The sequence below is a fragment of the Echinops telfairi genome, unplaced genomic scaffold (assembly GCF_000313985.2).
Source record: "Echinops telfairi isolate 266 unplaced genomic scaffold, ASM31398v2 ScPeMD7_3533;HRSCAF=4204_0, whole genome shotgun sequence".
Lineage (NCBI taxonomy): Eukaryota > Metazoa > Chordata > Mammalia > Afrosoricida > Tenrecidae > Echinops > Echinops telfairi.
The window spans coordinates 100,024,186-100,039,259 of NW_022107431.1; the positions used below are offsets into that span (position 1 = coordinate 100,024,186).

At 40.3% G+C, this 15,074-nt stretch overlaps 1 pseudogene; it reads left to right on the plus strand.

Annotated features, from left to right (window-relative positions):
- The first annotated feature begins 14,337 nt into the window (after nt 1-14,337).
- LOC115870994 lies at nt 14,338-14,718 on the plus strand (annotated as a pseudogene).
- The last annotated feature ends 356 nt before the right edge of the window (nt 14,719-15,074 follow it).

Consider the following 15,074-nt stretch of genomic DNA (forward strand, 5'->3'; position numbering starts at 1 on the left):
TAGCCTACTTTCCAATGCACTGTCTGATGGCAAGGCTATTCACATACCTCATCTATGGTCAAAGGGGGTTCTCTAGAGGCTTCATCCATATGGGGACCGTGCAAATGGATTTGGGCTTTCACTGTCATCCACAGCCTTCTGCAAGCCAAGTGCTCAGCATTTAAACCCTAAGAGCTTTCCCTCCTCTGGCCTTGCATTGCACAGAAAGCTGGTGTGCTTCTTCCAGGTGGACTTAGCTGTCACTTCACTTACACGGCTGTTTGTGCGAAAACAAGCCTTTCAAATGCCAGGTGCTAGTCCTTCTGGTAGCTGGCACCAGCTGATCTCTTTTCCATGCTTTGCTCTATCCCCTGTCTTCGGTGCTCTTTTCATGAGGGCAGATATTGACTGGGGTCATGTCCCAAGAATTAATTGTTCTAAGTTAGGTCTACAATTAAATGGGATCTCAAAGTCCATTCATGTATCTCTGGTTTATATATGTCCCGGCTCAACTTTAGAGACACCATTATATTTTTATTGGGAAGCATTGTAAATTATCTCCATGTAACAGCTGGTATTTCTATTGATAGTATCATTAATTTAGTCAACATTATGCAATTTCAAATACTGTTGAGAAAAGGAACGAGAACATGTGCAGGACAGCATTTGAAACCAATGTACATTTATTGTTGACTTGTACAAATAAAACACTCAAGTGACTGAACACTATGTATACACAACCTGGGGGCTGGGGATAGGCAACACTTTCAGTAATGTCATTCACAAAAGTAGAACCATGCCTGCCAGACTAAGACGTGTCTTTAAAAACGAGCATGAGCATAGCAAATAAGTGGTAATCCTGAGCCTCCATTCACTGAGCACTCTCAAAGCACGAGATCCAAACCAAGGTCCAGCGACCTTCCAATCCATAACCTTAGAATTGCAGTTGTCTGGTTCTTCTTAAGGCCTTCATCTTTAAGGCCCAGGAGTACTTAAGTTCCTCAAAGCAGTTGCAGATGAGCTTTTGCTTAGTGGGGTTTCCAAATTGGAATACTCTGGGGTGGCCTATAAAGAATATTGTGCACATCGAAAGGACAGAGTCTAAAGTCCCTTTTATCTATAGCACGGAGACTGATCATGAAGGACTGAAGACAAACTAGGTCAGATGTGTCCACGTAGGAATGTAATATCTAACCTATTCTCCCCTTGGGGGTCCGTATAAGTAATATTAGGTATTTTCCCCAATGGCAAGTTGACCCACCTGGTTTATCCACCATCAGAGGTAAAACCATCTTCTTAAAGACAGATCTGCCCTCTCCCTTGCCCACCTATGGACTTGAATTTCCACCAAGGTTCTCTGAGCCCCCTTCTAGGGGTGTCTGTTGACTTGGAGTGACTGTAGTTAAAGAAGCGTTTGACCAAATACAGCAGGCTAATTGTAAAGTTGATCTTTGGCATGGCCTGTGAATGATGCTGTAAATATCCAAATGGTCCTTAGCAGAAAAAAAGTTCCCCATCTCTGCTGTAAAGATATGGTGGAGATTGGGTAAGCCTCCCTGAGTTGATAAGTGGGGAGATGCCCTCCTCACCCCTCTGCACTGTTTCCAGACCAACCATCCTCCCTTCTCCTACTGTACCCAGGCATCCCCTCACCACTAGCATCTGTTTAACTTGAGGTCACCCCACCCATTAAAGTGCACCTTATCGCATGGTCTTCAGGGATTTTTTCTACCTTAACATCTGCCACCTCCTTGGGTGATGTCAGTATCCATATGGATGACAAAATCAATATCCTCTCAGTTATTTGACCTCCAGTCTACAGTGACCTTTGCCTTTCCTCAACCTCTCTCTCGTCTTAACTTGGACATGCAGTCGTTATCAACAGTCACTCCTTTGAAATCACTAATTCACACTCTTGGATCAGCTCACTTGCTCAAATACCCTATATTGTAATTAGTCTTCAGTTTCATCAGGACACTCAATACAATGACATTTCTATGTTCTGCCCATCCATCACACCTTCCTGGTCCTCTTCATTTTCCTTATTCAGTTTAAAAGTCCTCTTCAGACTTACAAAACACATGCAATGATGCCGAATGCAGCAAAATCACAGGCCAGTGGGTGGGAGGTCTTGTGGCTCCAGCGGTATTGTAAGCATCTCAGTGCTGAAAGGGGTCTCCATGTGGCTTCTCCTGCTCCAGAGCTCTGGCTCCACCAGCCTCTCTCCATATGTCTTCTCCACAGGGATGCCTCACAGGGAGTGAGCATGTGTACTGCCTCCAGAGAGCTATTTATCTCCTTAAAGCCACCAGATGAGGTCATCAAGCTACTACCTGATTGCCAGGCTAGACTCCATCCCTTCACTCTGAATCCTCAAATTGACACCAGATTATGTAACTACCACAGTTTTCTCTACTTATCCCTTTTGAATGTCAGTGCTTACTGCTACGGGTGCCCAAATTCTGTCTCTTTCACTGGGTACCAATGTGTGTTTCTTGGTGTTGGAAGTGGGGGGCAGCTGCAGGGCCCCTGTCTTCTATTCAATTACTCCAAAACAACCTCTCCCAACCCTTATTCAGTTTTTTCTTCTTGGGATTCTTCCCAGATCCTTGTAACTTAGGTCCTTTCCCATCACCTGAAGCCCTTTTAGGAGATGGCTCAAGTGGACACTTGCCTTCTCGGGGACCTTTGACCACAGGAGACTCAATCATCCTGATCTAGTCAGTGCACTGCTGCGAGAAAGATGAGGCGCTCTACTGCAGTAAAGAGGCACAGTCTCGGAAAGCAGCAGAGGCAAGGCTGGCCTGTCCTGTAGGGCCCCTAAGGGCTGGAATCGACATTCTGGCAGTGAGTTTGCTTTTGATTTTCATTATTAACTCCCTGAACTCACATAAGCATGTAAGTTAGGTCAGAAGCCTACCTCTTGCAATTCCAAGATATTCCTCGAATGCTGGATCCTTTTCCATTCATTCCTTTCACAAATATTGGATCAAACACCTCCTAAGTGCTTGGCCCTGGTGGTGCTATTGCATTAGTGTTGGATTGCTAACCACGAGGTTGGTAGTTCAAAGCCACCAGCTGCTCCTTGGGAGAAAGATGAAGCAATCTGCTTGGATAGAGGTTTACAACACTTCAGATACCCTTCGGGAACAGAGTCACTCTGAGCCGGAAGTGACACAGATGAAAATGGGTTTGATGTTGGTGTTTTAAGTACTAGGCACTATTCAAAAGATTCTCGGTGTGTATGTAGAGTTTCAGTCATAACCCCTACATCAGGAGTTCTCAGTATTGTTGGCAAATTGGAATCATCTCAAGACTTAAAAAAAAATACCGCTGGCAAGGTCCCAGCCTCATAATTCACTGGACTGGCTTGAGGTCTGCTGACACGTTTTTTTCAACACTCTTGGGGTGATTATAAAGGTGGCAAACAACTACCTAAAGATTCTGATTAAACATGTTGCAGATGGAGACTTAAGACTGTATATTTGAAATAGTCTCCTCCGGTAAGTCATCTGATCAGACAGGATAGGGAACTTTTATATACCTTATCTTTAATTTTAAATATCATTTTTATTGTTGGTAATTACATTTCTATCCAAGTGGACTTTCCGGAGCCTTAGGCATGGATACTTAACTGTCGTGGCACGTCTCCACTTGGATATTTTTAAGGCATCGCAAACATAATGTTAGAAAATGAAGCCCTTTATCCTCCTTCTTGTAGCTTCATTTCCACAGATGTCTTCCATCTTTGTGACCACCACAGCTGTCCTTTCCATCACACAGCCCAGAGGCCCGGGTTTTGTCGTGACTCTTCTTCATCTTTCACCTCGTAGGTCTTACCCTTCGTTAGTCCCTTTAGTCTCTCTCCTGAGCATATTCTGCAGTTCACCTCTATGTATTCTCACATCCATTTTCTTTGCCTATTGTCTCATCAGGGTCTTCAGAGATTTTTATCTCATTCTTGGCATTTTTTTGGTCTTGCCCCCAGTCTATTTTTGTCAAAGCTAGCAGCCAATGTGATTGTTAAGATCTGTAAAATCTGATTACATCACAGCATGCCTTAAAATTTTTAATGGTGTCCAACACCTTACTACTTGGTATCCAGAAACCTTATTAAGACAAATGTACCATCAAATATTTAGGACCTTCTATCTTTTAGACATCACATGATACGTCAGTGATATCCTCAATCAAATTAAAAAATATATATATATATATATACTGGGCTCTGTGATCCTGAGACTTTCAAAGTACTATTTCCTTTACTTGGACCCTCCATTTGTATTTCGTCAAGTCCCACTTATCCTTTAATAGGTTGTTGACTATTACTTTCTCTAGATCATCTTTCTAGCTTCTACCAAAGCTCTTACCTCATCCCTCCATCTTTGCAGCCTTTAATCACGCTGGCAATCCTACAGTATTATCTTAGATTTGTAAAGAGCCTTAGAGATACAGTGGTTAAAATACTTGGCTACTGGACAAAAAAAACCTGTGCTTTGAGCTCACTAGCCAATCTAAGGAAGAAAGATGAGACAATTTGTTTCAGAAAAGATGAAAAGATTTGTAAATCCTTGGAAACCCTTTGGGGAAAGTTTTAGTCATCTATAGGACCCTATGAATTGAAATCCACTCAATAGCAGTGGATTTTAGTATCGTACCTTTGTGAATTCAAGGTAATATTAACTATGCAGTAGCTGGGTAGACCATAGGAAAAAGTTTGTCTTCTGTTCGTCAAGGTACATAACTGGGGGTGAGGAGGTGGGGAAGAGGGAAGCTAGAGGTTGCTTCAAAGTTTTGTCAAGTTATTAATGAAAAAAAAAAAAAAGCCCCAGGTATTCAGGAAATACCAGAGAGGAGAAAGAATGTCTTATATTCTTTCATTAAACAAACAAACAAACAAACAAAAAAACCACTTTTGCCCGAACCACTCGTCAGAGTCAACATCTGGCAGGATGATCAGACAATGAATTTGTTATAAAATTGTTCTGTTGAGAGAGTTATTGGTGGGAACTGCTGTCAGTTCCTCCAATGGGAGGAAAAGTTGCCTTTGATTGCAGGTAACGTTTTCTAACTAGGATAAACCAAGCATGTCAAATGGGAAATCCCTTTAATCAGAACATTTCTCTCAGAGTTGCCAAATCAAAGCAGATGTGAGATATTTATCAGTCTACATTTCTTCTGTTTAGATCCCGCAAAGCAAATACCATTGAAACATTAGAGCATGTTTTTTGAAAGTCAAATTATTTGCTTGGAGTTGTTGAATACAGCTAAAAAAGATAATTTACATCTTTTCCACCTCTCTTGTACACATAGGCCTTAATTGTAGGTTTTCCTATTAAACATTTTTCTTTCTTTTAAGTCTTGCATTTCTTTGATTCTCAACAATCGATACTAATTTCAGAATAGAATGTAAAAGGTTATTCTCGTGAGATATTAACTTAGATATTTTGAGAATTTCCAATGAGTTGTGTTAGTCTGGGTTGATTAGAGGACAACATCATAGGCACTCATATGTGTATAAGAAAGAGCTTTATAGAAATGAGCAATCGTATATTGAGAAAGCATCCCGGCCCAGTCCAGATCAAGTTTGTAATCCAATATTAGTCCATGAATTCTTCTACAGACTCCCACAGCACACGCAATGATGCCGAAAGCTGGAAGATCACAGGCCAGTGGGTGAAGTCTTATGGAAGCATCATGGTTCTGGCTCCATCAATGTAGTTCCATGTGGCTTGTCAACAGGAATGTCTTGTAGGGTGCATTTGACCTCTGGTGAGCTATTTATCTCCTTAGTGCTTGTATTAGTCTGGGTACTTTAGAGAAACAAATCCACAGAAACTCATGTATAAGAGAGAGTTTTATAAAAAGGTTAAGTGCATCAAGAAAACATCCCAACCCTGTGCTGTCCAAACCCACAAGTTAACCCATTAACCCATTAACCCATATGCCCGACACCAATGCACAAAGCCCTCCTACATCTCACAAAACAGACACAATGATGCCAACTGCAGGAGGAAAGCCGAGTCAGTGAAGGTGTAAACATCTTAGCGCTGGCAGGGGTCTCCACATGGTTGCTCCAGCACCCAGGGCTGCATCGGGGTAGGTCCATGCGGCTTCTCCTTGGGGATGTCTTGCAGGAAGTCAGTCTTGCAAGCTGAAGCAAGGAACTGCCAAGGCAGCTGCACCCTGGGCTGACCATCACAAAGCAAGAGACTCGAGAACTAGAAAGGGAAGGCTCACTGAGCCATTTATCCCTCCGCCCTTCAATTAACCCCACATGTGTTTATTGGCCAGGTTGGCACAATAAACTAACTCAGTGCTTCCAAAAGAGGTCATCAACCTGGGACCTGATTGACAAGCTAAAAACCACCTCTTCATTCTTAATAGTCTGAAGTTGACTCAGATTATGTAACTACCATATGAGCTTATAAAATACTTTCCACAAATATTTTAAAGACATAAATTAAAACAAAATTATGACATATTTTGTATCAAGCATAGGGCTAAGCGTCCTCACTTAGGCATTGATATAAATATTATTAATCTCACTGCACAAATGAGTTTTAAAACACAGAATTGAACTGTTACTAAATGCCATTCAGTTTGTAGAAGACAAAAGATTTTCCATCTGAGCGTTCTCTATTGTACTATGCTGTCTTTATTATTTATCTCTGGTGACATAGCCCTGTCTATACATCATGGTATAGATGAAAGTGCTCATTGGGATAGATTAAAAACTTTGCTCATTGAAAGACCTGCCTTGGAACCATGATACTGGCATTTCTTATTTGTTCTTCAGAAGTTTCTAACCTGTTTTTAAAAAGTTTCTGTGTTTCTCTCATTTCCAAGCCCTTAAACTGGTCCTCTACTGATCTCTACTAATCTACTGCATGATCAATGCCATCATTGGTAATGATTTTGAGCATAACGAGGCTCAAACAAAATTTGAGCCTTATAGCAATCTTCCAAGAGAGGGCTAGGGACTCTTTCACGGTCGTTTTTCTGGCCCATAAACAGACTTCCACATCATTCAACTGAAGACATTTTTCCTGTTAGTGTTCATTTAGGCACTTGAACATTTAGCATTCATTTCTCCTTTCAGCCTTCTGCATCTTAGGGTCTTTACCTTCTTCACTGTTATCAATAAGGTGAAAGGAGATGCTTATGTAACAATATCTAGCACTCCGATCATTAAATAAATTCTGGCTTCTCTCCTTACTGTATCAGAGAGCTCCAGTAAATGGTTCTTAATATAATGAGTCGATTCCCCAATGCTGCTCGAGGATTTTAGTCCCTGGTTTTAGAAACCATCTTACTCTGAGACGATTTCATGTTCTTTGCCTGACTTAACCAGGTGAAGGAAGGTGGAGAAGGAAAATAGAATATGAAACAAGAAAACTCAATTTTTGGTGTGTGTATATTGATCACGGTTTGCTAATGAGTGTAATTGCTCAACTAAAGCAGTCATTTCAGTTATGTCTATCTTAAATGACATTGTGTTCATAGACTGTGAGGCCAAGGATCGTGTTTTAAAATAGAGTGCTAAGAGAAACCAGACCACCAGGGCGTTGGCAGTTGGCCAGTGGAAAAAGAAAGGTTCTGGAGTCAGAAGACTTGGATATGAATCTGAATTCTGCCACGTACTGGTGGTTTTGGTAAAGCTACCCAACTTCTTTGAACTTTACGTTCCTAATCTATAAGAGAGGGGCATTGCCTACCCTGAAATAGTGTATTACAGAGTCTTAGAGCTAATGCATGTATAAACACTAGGTTTATGTTATACTTGATATATAGAAATTTAATGAAAGTTCCTAAATGAACAGTATTATTTTTTCTATATCTTACTATTTTCACTTTCATGTTCTGTGGTTGGTTGATTATAATGAAAGAGATAGTAATAAACTATTATTAAATAGTTTCCCAGAAAGAATATAGGTTTAGTTAAAAAAAAATCTTTATACTCTGCTAAAGTTATGGCTGATTGGCAATTCCTTTTCAGTCCTCCACTTAGTTAATTATTTAGCAGCGTTATCTTTTCATTAACAAATTTCTTAGCAGTTTTGTTGAGCGTCTCAAAGTCATTTGTTCGACTGTTCCATTTTCAGAAAAAAATTACTCAGGTCCCACCGCTTATTATGTCTTTTGTCCTTTGATCACTGAAAATGACTGGTCATTGATACTAATTTGATTCTCAAATCAAATCCTGTTCAAGAGGTCATCAAATCGAAAGTCCGAAAAGAGCCATTGCAGATGATAGATGAACCACTGAGCCAGGTAATTTGGGTCAGTCAGAAGAGAGTGAAGTCTTGGCCAGGCGATGGTCTTGGAGAAGGTCTTCCCTGAGCTACGTCACAGTAGAAATTGATATTTCCCTTTTATCATTGTTACAGATGGTACTAATTTGGGTCTCATTTGTAAAATGTGATCTCTGTATTCTGTTATATATTTGAAGACATATATGTAGAACGATTATAGTTCATAAAGCGCAAGCTAGTCCATAAGCTCCGCAAACATCTCAAAGAATTAGAGAAAAAGCATTTTCTTTATAAAGACCAAGTGTAACTAGGTTAGGAAAAAAATCTGGTGTGAGGAAGTAGAATGAACGAGTGACGTCGTTGGAGAGTAAATCAGAAAGTTTTACACTGAGATCAGCCTGATTTTAGAGAGAAGTCTTTAAAGAAACGTAAGAGGTTGACTCAGGTCGATCAACGTCCAGGGACTTGGGTAAAGTAGACAAGCTTAAAGAACGTTTCGTTAGCAAGTGCTTTGTTTCTGATGGACTAGAGGGGATGCATGGCTCAGCTAACTCTATGTGCAGGAGTCCTGGGGGCGGAGTGGATTACACATAGGGCTTCTAACCCCGAGGTCAGCAAGTTGAAACCATCAGCCACTCTGGGAGAAAGATGAGGCTCTCTACTCCTGAAAAGATGTACAGTCGTGAAATCCACAAGGACAGTGCTACTCAATGCTATGCAATCAGCCTAATGCAGCGAGTTTGGTCTTGAGTTTAACTATTTGCGAGTCAAAACATGAGTATTTGGAAAGTCTGTATTTGGTGGCACTGTTAGGTAAGGGTTTGACGACTAATCACAAAATTGTCAGTTCAAATCCATCAGCCTTTCCAAAGACAGAAATGAGGTTGTCTGGTCTCAAAAAAGTCAGGAAGCCCTAGGATCCCCAAGGTCTCAGCCAGGGGGAGGGACTTCCATGGCCAGGGATTTTATTTTGCTTTTTTGTTAGTTTTTGGCATCTGGCCTTGTCATAGGTAAACAAAGTGAATCTGTGAATCTTATCTATATCATATGGGAGGGATGGCTATTTTCAGTGAGTTGTTTTCCTGAGCACAGTGGATGAAGTGATTTTTTTAACCATCATTTTTAACCATTTTTTAGACTATATTTCCCATTATCATAAGGTTCAAGTAGAATTCAATATTATCAATGTTTAATTGATAATATTTATCTTAAAAGTATGTATGGAATTTTCTTTAAAAAAAAAAAAAAAGAAGCTTTAATTCATAAAAGTACCTAAAAAAAGTGTGATTAGTCTCCTTTTTTCCTTTCCCACCCCTATCACCCAGACAGATTGTTTAACTTTCTAGGCTTCTGGAAGGTGACCTTTTAGGACTAGGTCCCTTGGGACCTTTTGCTGACAGGCTTTCCTCTGGATTCAAGCACGGAGAAGCCCCAGCTGGAGATCAGAGGGGGAGGAGTCATCTCCACTCTGCTGTCTCATGTCTGGCAACAGCTCTGTCCTTCCATGACCTCCCACTGCTTTGCTTCCTTGCCTCAGTTCCAGCGCTCACCAGCAACAACAGTCCATCCTCCCTTGGCTCTTCAGAGCTAGGGGTGGTAATGGCTTCCCAGTAGCAACTTCCTGTTGCCAGCTTTGGGAGCAGGCTTTTTGTTTATTTCCTTAACTAGCTCCCATCTTTGTAAGCCATCTCTTTATTAAAATTGTATCATTTCCAACATTTGAGAAACAATTCTTCTCTGATTTACCACAAAGGGATGCGATTTATCAAAAGAACATTAGGTTGGAATGAGAACCAGTGGAGTGCTTGCTGGGGAAATGCCTTAGCCTTTCTGAGCCTCTGTTTCAACTCATTTAAAAAAGACTGGAAATGATTTTCTGATTCAAAGTCAGACTGGTGTAAATATCTGAAAGGGAAAACAGGAAGGTGAGTTGGATGACATGGACTGTCATTTTGAAATAGCTGAAACAGATACAGCTCAAACAGAATGAATTGGAAGCCATTCCTGGTGCTTCATGGAAGGGTTATCTTTGTAGGGGAAGAATATCAAGGGAGGACTTTCTTTCAAGTCACACTTAATCTAAGGCTTTTTCTACTTTAGATGAGGAAAACTGATGTAATGGCACAGGAACTTGGGGAGAATGGGAATTATAAGGATTTCATGTGGAAGACGCAGCCTTTTCCTCAATTTCCAAATGTTAGAATTAAATTGCTAACTAGAAATCAATGTGTTGCTATCATTACTTAACTATTGGGAGTTTCAACCTGAATATGCTGGTGGCCTTCTGGACTCCAGCTCCAGATTGGTCTAGGTATAGCTTGAAGCTAATTGTGCGGCTTTTGTTTTTTTCCACCCAATCAGTTCTTAGGCTTTGTCAGATTCTACTCTGCCATGCTTAATGAACGCTTTTCCTTTTCTCGTTTCCTTCTCTATTCTCAGCTCTCAGAAAACGGAAAATGGATCAAATTGAAAAACACCCACAATCTCATATGATTGTGTATTGAAAAAGCTGATAAATATATTTTGAATATAATTATTCACAATCTATTCATTAGGCTTATAGAGTTCAGTTTCCCTGAGGGATTATGATGCTATTAGAAGTTCTCTAGAAGTTTTGTATAATATCAATTATGCAAAGTAGGTAATTGATAATGAAAAGAGAAAGTAGGTAGATGAACCAAATAAAGAACTTGATGGAGAGATCTATGTATGTACATATATGTGCACATAAATATATGTATATGTATACACGCATATGATGTGCCTGATCCCAAGGCAGGTATTTTCAATGACCTCATATGCATGTGAGTGCCGGACACGGAGTCAGAAAGACTTCAGAAGTTTTAATGCATCTGAATTATGATGTTGACAAAGAATATTTATTGGAAGTCCCATAGACTTCCATAAGAACAAACAACTCTGTCTTGGAAAAAGGTGCAAACAGAATGGCCCTTAGAAGGGGGGATGGTAAGACTCCATCCCATGTGCTTTGGATTTGTTTTCAAGAGAAATTAGTCACTCTAACTGGACATCAGACTTGCTAACGCAGAGGGTTCGAGAAGAAGTGAAAAATCACCCACAGGGCAGGTCGGCACAGTGCCTGCACCACCAGTACACCATAACAAGTTAAACAATGTGAAGATGGAGCCACATCCAGCAGTATTTCGTTCTGTTCTATGTAGGGTGACTATGAGTAAAGGCCAACTCTAAGCATCTAATAACCACCACAACCACACCCACACCCACACACCCACACATACACAGACTTTTAAAAGTTTGTGGCAAAATCCACTTATCTTGTAATTGCATTTTCCCATGAACTTGAAAAAAAAGCCCATATGTGTGTGTATCCAGTTGATTTTGACTCATGACAATTGTATGTCTGTCAGAGTAGAACTTGTTTCATAAAATTTCCTTCTTTTGTTGGGCGTGGGGGTGGGTATATATCTATGGTAACTATGTTTAATCATTTTTACCCCAACAGTTTTATTGGCAAGTAATTTACATGTCATATAATTTAATACTTCAATCAATTGATCATATCAAGGAGAATTGTATAATAACCCCACATCAATTTGTTTTAGAACAGTCCCCCTCCCATGGTTAAATTGCCTCCAAGATGAGTTATGTAATTACAGTTCATTCCAGTGCTCCCTCCTCCCCCCATCTCCACCATTCACTCCTGAGATCCCCTTACCCTTCCCATCATCTACCCCGCCCCCCATCACTGTGTTCCCTATAAACCCTCATATCAGGTATTCTCTTTATGCACCCACTCCTCCTGTGCTTCACAGATGGGAGACCCAACAGAAGACAATAAAAAACAAGATCACACTAAGGTGATAGGATAAAAACATAACAGCATACAGACAAAGATACAAATAATGCGTAAGAAGGGCAGGCTCCCAACAATATTAAAAAAGCCAGGGAAGAAATTTCTGTCATGAAATCAGTAAGAGATACTTCCCTGAGAACATATTCACGTCTTGTCTATTGCATGGTCAGCGGGCCAAGTATCAAGGTGGATCTGGTATTATCCGGATTACGGTCTCTGCTTGTTAGTAAATCTGTTCAAGACTCTGCCTGTGGTTTAGCTGACTATATACTCTGCAGATGGGTTTTGGGCTCTCACTGTCCCCCATAACCCTCAACAAATTGGGTGTTCATAATTTTTCTTCTGGTACTTTTCTCTTAACCAGATTTGGATTTTGTAGTTGTCATCTCTGGATCACACAAGCTGCTGTGCTTCTTCCGTGTGGACTTAGTTGATTCCTCACTTAGATGGCTGCTTGTTTGAATACAAGCCTTTAAGACTCCAGACACTATATCGATTGATAGTCGGGCACCATGTAGTTTCTTCACCACACTTTGCTGTAGCATCCTTATCTTCAATGATCACTTCATGAAGATAAGTATGTAACAGAGCCATGATGTAAAAATTAATTGTTCTTAAGTTGGAGCTAGGGTTTAATGTGAGCCCCAAACTCACTCCTGGATCTATGCCTTTCTGTGTGTGCTGTAACTTGGGAGCCAATACATACATCATATCATTCCATAATTCAATCATGTCAAACATAATTGTGCAATTTCTTCCATAACCATACATGTTTTCCAAAAAAAACCTTTTCCCTCCTGGACTTCTTGACATCATCTCCCTCTTTCCCCCACCACTCTCTCTCTATTCCCCTTCCCCTAAACCCCTGTTATATTTTCTTTCCCTGTAGGTTCCACATTCCTGGGTTTCATTTACCGAAACAAAGGGTTTCTAATGTTATGATTTTTCAGAAGTAGATCACCAAGCTTCTATTTTGAGGCATCTCTGTGTGGATTTGACCCACTAAGCTTTTGGTTAGTAGCCAAGCACTTACTTGTTTGCGTTCCCACTCAGGGACATCTATAATGTGTATGTATCTATATAAATATAAATCTAACCTGTCTACATATATATATACTGTGTATATCTTCATAATGTACACACACACATACATGTAAAGAGTGGGAGTATTAAATTCTGCCCAACAATGGTAATAATAGCAAAATATATGTCATATAATATTTTTAAATATTGGCTAAATGTTAAACAAGACTATCTCAGTGACATTTTAAAAAATATTTATTAAATATTTAATTTGGAAATAAGAGCCTCAAAAGAAGACAGAAGATGATAACTCAGAAAAATATGATGTTTGTATAAATAATGGATGAAACACCTTATGATGAGAAGACTCAAGGATAGTTTTGAAAATATGAGCAAATGGCATAATATCCACCACTAGATTTTGTTTATTGTGTTCCATTACTAATAATAAAGGAAAAGGATCCATCCAAATACTCATCTTGCTGATGATGCTCATCTTGATGTAGATGCATAGGCATTGACACTATATGTGAGAACGGTGATCTATTCAATGTCCATGCTTGGGATCAGGAGCACTCCGTGGCTGTGTTAGGCTGGGCTCTCTAGAGAGGCAAAACCAATGTCATTTGTACATGTATGTAAATATTTATGTCAAGGAAATACTTCACACAGTTGTGGAAACAAGAGAGTCTAGCCTGCTTCAAGTGTGTGGTTCAGTCATAAAGCTGGAGGGTATTTTTGACTCATGAGGCTGTCAGGGATGATGAAGCAGCAAACAGGAAGACAAATCAGGAATCAGGAAGACCACAGGCTTATGTAAGCCCAAGCAGATGAAATCAAGGTCAGTAGTTCAGGCTTGTAGCTGCAGAGTTGAATGAATCCAAGGCCAATAGGTCATATAGAAGGTCACTGATCGCTCCCAAGGACAGCAGACAATATGGCAGGCTTAAGTTGAAAGAATCCAAAGCTGATGAGACTGATGCAAGATCCAGGTTAGCAAGAAGAAGGAGGCCTTTCTACAAAATCTGCTTACATAGGAATAGACTACTCTCCCAAGGAAACTTCCGTTCAATTTCATTAGGATTGTGACCTGATTAAGGGGGAGCACTCCACCCTAATCTTCCCACACTGCTTGGCTGCTCACAGAAGACCCAATCACGGAGTTGATTACATTATGTTAGATCACATCCAGGGAGAATTATGACCTAGCTAAGATGACACAAAACTTAACTATCACAGGGGAGGATGTCCCCTGTCAGGCTCAACTGGACAGCGAGGGAGAACGAGAAGGGCAAGAGAACATGCCTGCCTTTTCTGCCCAAGGCCCAGAAGGGTGATGTGCATAGAGCTTTGCCAGCCTCACTGTCTGTCATTTTCAAGTTTTGGTGTCAGTTGACTGTAATTTTTCTGCTTATATGTACCCATGCTTACATTTAATCGTTGGCACCTACTGTTCTGGGCAGAAATAAAATGGGACAGTTGGGTCTGTTCTGGAAGTGTGCCAGAACTGGCGAATGAGAGAGTCCGTATATTGCAGTATGTTGCATCGTGATTGCCTTCAGCATCCTGTTCGTAGGAGAGCTTGGACAAATATCAAAAGCTAATTGCCATCAGTTTTCAATATAAAAATTGAGTGACATATAGTTCCAGCTGCTCCTTTTCATTTCTACGGATTGGACCAAAGTTCTATAGAAATAAGATGTAACCATTTAATACTCAAAGAGTTTAATCTGTCTATAACAATCAACCTCCGTATTGTCACCACAATATTAATTCTGCGTGTCATTCTGTTCTGTTTGATACCAATTTTCCTGTGAGGTATCTCCAAGGCCAATAGAAAACAAGACTGATCAGCTGGTTGCTAAACTCCTTCCATGGTGATTTGGAAATGATACATCTTGTAGAATTGTGAGACCTTTTTTTGAGTAGTAATTTTAGTGTGAGAAAAGAAGTTGTTCAATGTGTTTTGAGAAGGTTCAGGT